The sequence below is a fragment of the Melospiza melodia genome, chromosome 20 (assembly GCF_035770615.1).
Source record: "Melospiza melodia melodia isolate bMelMel2 chromosome 20, bMelMel2.pri, whole genome shotgun sequence".
NCBI lineage: Eukaryota > Metazoa > Chordata > Aves > Passeriformes > Passerellidae > Melospiza > Melospiza melodia.
The window spans coordinates 6881586-6887585 of NC_086213.1; positions in this window are offsets into that span (position 1 = coordinate 6881586).

The following is a 6000-nucleotide window of genomic DNA, read 5'->3' on the forward strand; positions in this document are numbered from 1 at the left end:
TTTGGTGGTTTCTGTAAGTCATTGTGCAAGCTCCTGAGAGCAAGCTGGTAAAAATTGTGATGTTTTTGAAGTAGTTATTTGAAATGTAAAGATTATGTTGTAGAGTTGTTTAATATGTAATTATTTAATGTCTAATTCATTCTTTGACAAGAGAATGGTGTCATACATGCTTAGCATTTCAAGACAGTCCTGTTTTGGTGGATTTTACCCTTGATGTATCACTTTATAAATTTACTTCAGTATGTGAGACTCCATCCTGTATTCCCTGAACATGAAAGCTCTGCTGGAGATTGTCTTCTCCATCTCTCCATCATCTCCATCAGCAGAATCTGATAGCATTTAATGTCAGAATGAACAGGAGTGTCTAAAGCAGTGCAGGCTGGAGGTCTTCAGGTTCCCCACAGGGAATGCCATGGTGATACACAATTTACCTGCAATGTGCAAACAAAATGCTTCTCTTGCCTTCCAGGAGCATTTCCATTTGCAGGAGCCATTTCTATTCATGAACAGAATGCCAGCATTGGTGTTCTCTGTGCATTTGTGGAGTGTTTGCTCCTCCCTGGGCACTGGTGTTCCTCAGGCTTTGCAGCACAGGTGCTGAATTGCTTGCATGGCAGTTTCTTAGCTGAAATTGCAACTCCTCCAGCCCAGCCTTGTAAAACCAGGGGTGCAGTGGTCAGTGATGCAAAGCTGGATAAAGGGCAGGGGAATCAACATCTCTCTTCAAAATCCTGACAAATGCATCAGGGCTGCACCCTACATCAACCTTTTAAAAGCTGAATTCCCCTAGAGTGTTTTCTCTGGCAGCTCATTCATCAAGCAGGTAGAGAGTGAATGTGTTCTTTGGAAGTATGAGCAATGGCAAGAGAGGAGGTGGCCCATATAAATCCAGCGTGCATCTCTTGGTAGTTTCACTAGGTTTGGAGCAACAGAAACCAAGCTATGTTTGTATATAGACCAAGTAAAATTTTAGCCTAAAGGATCTGATCCTTGATTAACATTTAGGAGCAGTCAGTGTGCATAAACAGGGGATGAGAAGGGGCTGAAAAGGACCTGGAGGGGTCTTCTGGTTATCACAAGTGTCCTACAGCCAGGCCAGTATTGTCCAATTGCAGATTAATGGGATGTTTGAGAAATGCTGAATATATTGGCTCTTAGGGCCTTTTGGCTATTTCCTTTGAAATAGACCCTTGAGAGGGAAAACCTCAGTGTTCATTTTCTTAACATTATTATATTATCCAGGAAAGAGAATGAAGCCAAGAAAAGCAGAAACTGAGTTACATTTGAGAATGTACTGGTAAACCATAGGGATGGTAAACAGACCTTTTATCTAAAGGGTATTTACAATATATTTCCCATTCTCCTACTCCTGGAAAGAAGTACTTTATAAATTCATCATCTGTGAATTTCCCCCATCCTCAGAAGGAAGAAGTCCTTATGAGTGTGCTTTTGCTGTGTTTATCTGTGTCCTTTCCCCACCACAGTTAGTTTGGAGACCATTGGCTAAATTCAACCATATGTGATAGAGAGGAATGAGCTCAAAGATACCAGCAAGTTTCATGAAAACAGGCAGCCAGGATGGAGAGACTTTTATGTAGAAGGAATGACTGAAGTGGGAATTCAGCTTTTATTTGCAAATTTATGAAGCAGTTGGTGCAAATCATGAAAAAAAAAAAAAATCTTTGACCAAGGACAGTACCTTCTTGAATTAGTTTTATTGTTCATGAGATATTTTTGTTCCCTTTCCTTATGCCCAAATTCCTGCTTTTATATGAATCTGTACCTTTGCATTAGCTTTAAATATAGGTTCAAAAATCCTCTCCCAAAACCACCATTATTTTCTGAACTGCGTTCTCCCCTTCAAAAACAGGTTTTTGTTAGACCATGTAATGCTGGTTTATGTAACACAAAGGCTTTTTTTCTATCAGCTTATAGGACTTCAGGATGCTGAAGATAAAAGTCACTCTTTTTTTATTCACTCCTGGCTTTCTTTGTCTGGAGTTGTTTCTGGAACAGGTTTTAATGGACATTCTCTGCATTTCTTGCTTCTTAATGACTTGTACAACCTGAATGTAACAAACTGGCTTTTCTGGAACTTCAGTCTTAACTAGAACATTCAAGATACAAACACAACACAAAGATATTTCCCAGAGAGGTTGGAAAATCACACACTTACTACCTTTTAGATTATTGACAGCAAACAAGATGGCTGAGCTGGAATGAAATGTAGGCAAGCACAGGCTTACAAGCTGGAAGTCCTCATAATGAAATGTCTAGCTAAAAAAAAATCCTACTAGTGCTCAGTGCCTAAAAGGCAGGAGCAATACATAAGCACTTTGCAGCCCTGTCACTAGCATGAATTTAGATGACACAAGATGAAGGCAGCCGTGCCCCTTTCTGCCAGAGCTTTCACTGTAACTGATGCTACTTGTGAGAGGGATGTTGAAAAAAGGGAGAAAACCTGTGCAGAGGCCTTAACAAGCACCAGAGGGAATTTACAATGCTGTCTTTTTAGAGTTTAATTAATATTTTTAGAAAGATCTTCCTGAATTTAAAGGGTATTTGGTACTTTCTACTTTTCTAAAGGCCCGAGGGATGCCCTGAAACATAAAAAATTACATCATATTTTTGGCAAACTGTGCTGTTCCAGATATGTAGTGTATCTTAAGCTAACACAAAAAATAAAAGGGGAAGCATATGAAGTGCTAGCTAAATCATTTATTTAGCATTTTGTTGTCATGTTTCTTTGCAGATTTTTGGTTCTTATAATGGAAAAAATGTGATCTAATTAAGTACTAATTTCAAAAATAATATATGAAGGTTGTTATGGAGTAGCTTTTAGTTGCCTCCTCCTTTCTGTACCAAGTCATACTGCATCCAGGAAGCAAAGGGATGATTTCTAGCCCCAGTGCCAGAATTTTCCCTCTTTCATCTTAGCTCTCCACAAGTCATTTGCTCCAACTCAACCAGAGTCCAGTGCTCAAAATTCTGGATGGACTAAGGCTGGAGCTACAGCACACCACAAGTGAGTAACCTTTGTGTGTTTCTACCCATATAATGAAGACTGAAACATGTTAATAACAAGCAGCTCTTCTTCTGTTTCTTTGGTCATGCTGGAAGAGACAAACTAAAGAATTGAAAGAAACAAGTTTAGTGTTAAGAAATAAGCACTGTCATGGGCCCCAAAGATCTTTAAACATGTGCATATTTCTCTTCTAGCTCAGAATGTGGCTGAGACAGCACATGATATGTTGCCTGATGCAAGAACTATGTTCAGTTAATGCATATTGCCAAGTCTGTGTCTGCAAACAGGGACTTGATTTGCTATGTCTGGGCTGTGACTGGTCTTACTCCTTCACAAAGACAGCAAAATAGCAGAATACATAGTAGAATACAGGAAACAAGCTTTTTGATCAATTATTCTAGAACAAGAGTAGTCAAATCTAGGCCATAGGATTAAAACACAGCCCGAATCCACTCTCATTTGTGACATAAACATTTTGGAATGGTTTGTCCTTTCCCAGTCCACCCACTCATGTCAAAAAATGATGTGGTTGGATGTGCTGATGATGCCAAGGTCATGGTCAGCTGTGGGCAAGGTCTGGTTAGGCAGGGCTCTCTGAAGTCCTGCCTAAGCAGAGACCTGTGTGTTAGACCTTTTCACAAGTGTGTTACCTCCTCAGCTGCTGGGTTACAAAACAAGGCAGCCTCTATTTCACTGCTGATCTCAGATATCACTTCCTCTGTCATCTCCATTCATAGTTACATATGACATGCAGAATTATTTTCAGCTCTACTTGGCTTGCATGTAATCCAGCTTTGCAGCTCTCCTCTGGACTCTGTAGATACAGCAGCAGGAAGAAGTCACCTTTTGTCCCTTCGGGCCAGGAGGACATGCCAAACATCAATGTGGATGTGTTCCTGGAGACCAAACTGCTTTCTGTTCATCTGCTCACAGACTTCATAATCCATCTGTTTTCTGTAAAATGCAGTTATTTACAGCAAAGTTCACTTCACAGTACAGTAGCTGCTGTTTATGTTGCTATTTCTGATGAGGCTCAATATTGTCTATTTTTCATTCTATCTCAATGCTGCCTTTAATTGCCTCTTTCCAGCAGATTTATGTATTATCCCTCCCGGCTGTTCACACACAGACTTCCCCTTACTTGGCAACCTTCCAGTCATTCCGTACTACAGAGGTACTAAAACAGCAGAGCAGTTGATGAGAGTTAAAATAAAACTGCATTATGTGGTACTACAGGGCCTACAGCTGACTGAGCAATTGGGCAACAGAGCCTCCGAGACTCAGCAGAAGTTCTCTTCCTTCTCTTGATTTCTCATTTTATGCTTTTGGGCAGGTACCAAAAAAAAAGGTGGTAGAAGCTTAACAAATGTATCTTGAAATGTTATCTAATGCCTTTATTTATCACTACTCCAGGGAAGAGTATGTTGGAATTAATGATTCTCTCAAATAACAAACGAAAATTGTTCTCACAGGAATCAGCTCCATAACCCTGACACTTGAGACACGTGGGGAAGCAGAGACATTCCCTGGAGATCTCCTGGGGCCATCAGCACAGCCAGGCTGACTCAGCAGTGCATCTGCATGCGCCCAACTGCAAAGATACAAGGAAGCTTCATGGTTTTAATGTGGTGCTCAACACAAATACACACCTACTTCCTAAATAAGTACATTCCTAATTTAAGGCTCCAGTGTCTTGCTGTTTAATGCACCCAGACCCCACTGCTCTGTGATTCCCAGTAGCTGCTGGTGTCCAGTAACACATGGAAACCAGCAGTGTGGGGCTGTGTCCCACAGAAGAGCTGCTGTGGTTGTGCTCTTCACGCTGCCTCACTTGGGCACAGGAGAAGCCCTCGGGCTCCTGGCAGGCTGCCACTGTAAACCCAGCACAGCTGGCTTGAGTGGAGAGGAAGGCCTCAATATTGCATTTCAAACACTGATTAGTAAAGCAGATGATTGAAAAAAAAGGTGTTTGTTTAGCTTATGGGGATTGGAAAAGAAAACAGCTCCAGGAATCCAAAGCTGGAAATGCTACAGCAGTTGGGTACATGGGATTCCTCTGAACGAGCTTCCCTCCCTCCACCTGGGCTGCAAGGAGGAAAGTCTCTCAGACAAGTGCTCAACAAGCAGCTGAAATCCAGCTCAACAGAAAGCCATTCAAAAGGGTCAAGAGCAAGGATTCATGGAGTAAAATAAATACCTGGAGATGGAAAAATCTTTCTCCGTTTTTCCTCCCACATGTTTTGAAATTATTGTGCCAGGAAATTATTAAATCACACAAGTTTCAGTAATGAATGTATTGCTTGGATGGCATGGAAAATTGCTGAGGGATATGACTTAAGGAAAATAACTTTCCAAAGTTAGTGATGAAAGATCAGAGATGAGCAGGACCACAGCTTATATGGACTTCTGAAAATAGAACTGGTATGGTACTGAATTAGTACTGGTAAAATTAAACTTGACTGCAAAAAATTCAGAAGCCAAGTTCCTCCCTTCACATCCAAGTAAGAACCTACCTGAAGGTCAAGACATTCACAAGTTTTCTACCATCACCAAGTTTGGGACCACACAAATACCACAAGTTTTCAAAAAGGTTTGTATCTTTTTTTGCCTTACTCCTGTTTCACCTGTCCCATGTTTACACATACATCCACTTACTGATATTCCTGATAATACCAAATACTGTTGCAAGGTTACTTTTTAAGCAACATCTGGAATGATTTTATCATCACAAATTCTTTTGCAAAAATAAATGCTTGTTTACATTCCTCTCTCAGGATCTAAGAGAGTCTACTCAAGAACAACATAGAAATGTCATACCCTCTTTTATTCTCAGAAAACAAAATCCACCAGCTGCAAAATTATGTCCATGCTGGTACAAATTTAATAGAGTAGGTCCTGTGTTTTAATAGATATTAAGGGGGAATAGCATCAATGAAGTTGTAATAAAAAAATCTGGGAAATAAATGCAACAACTC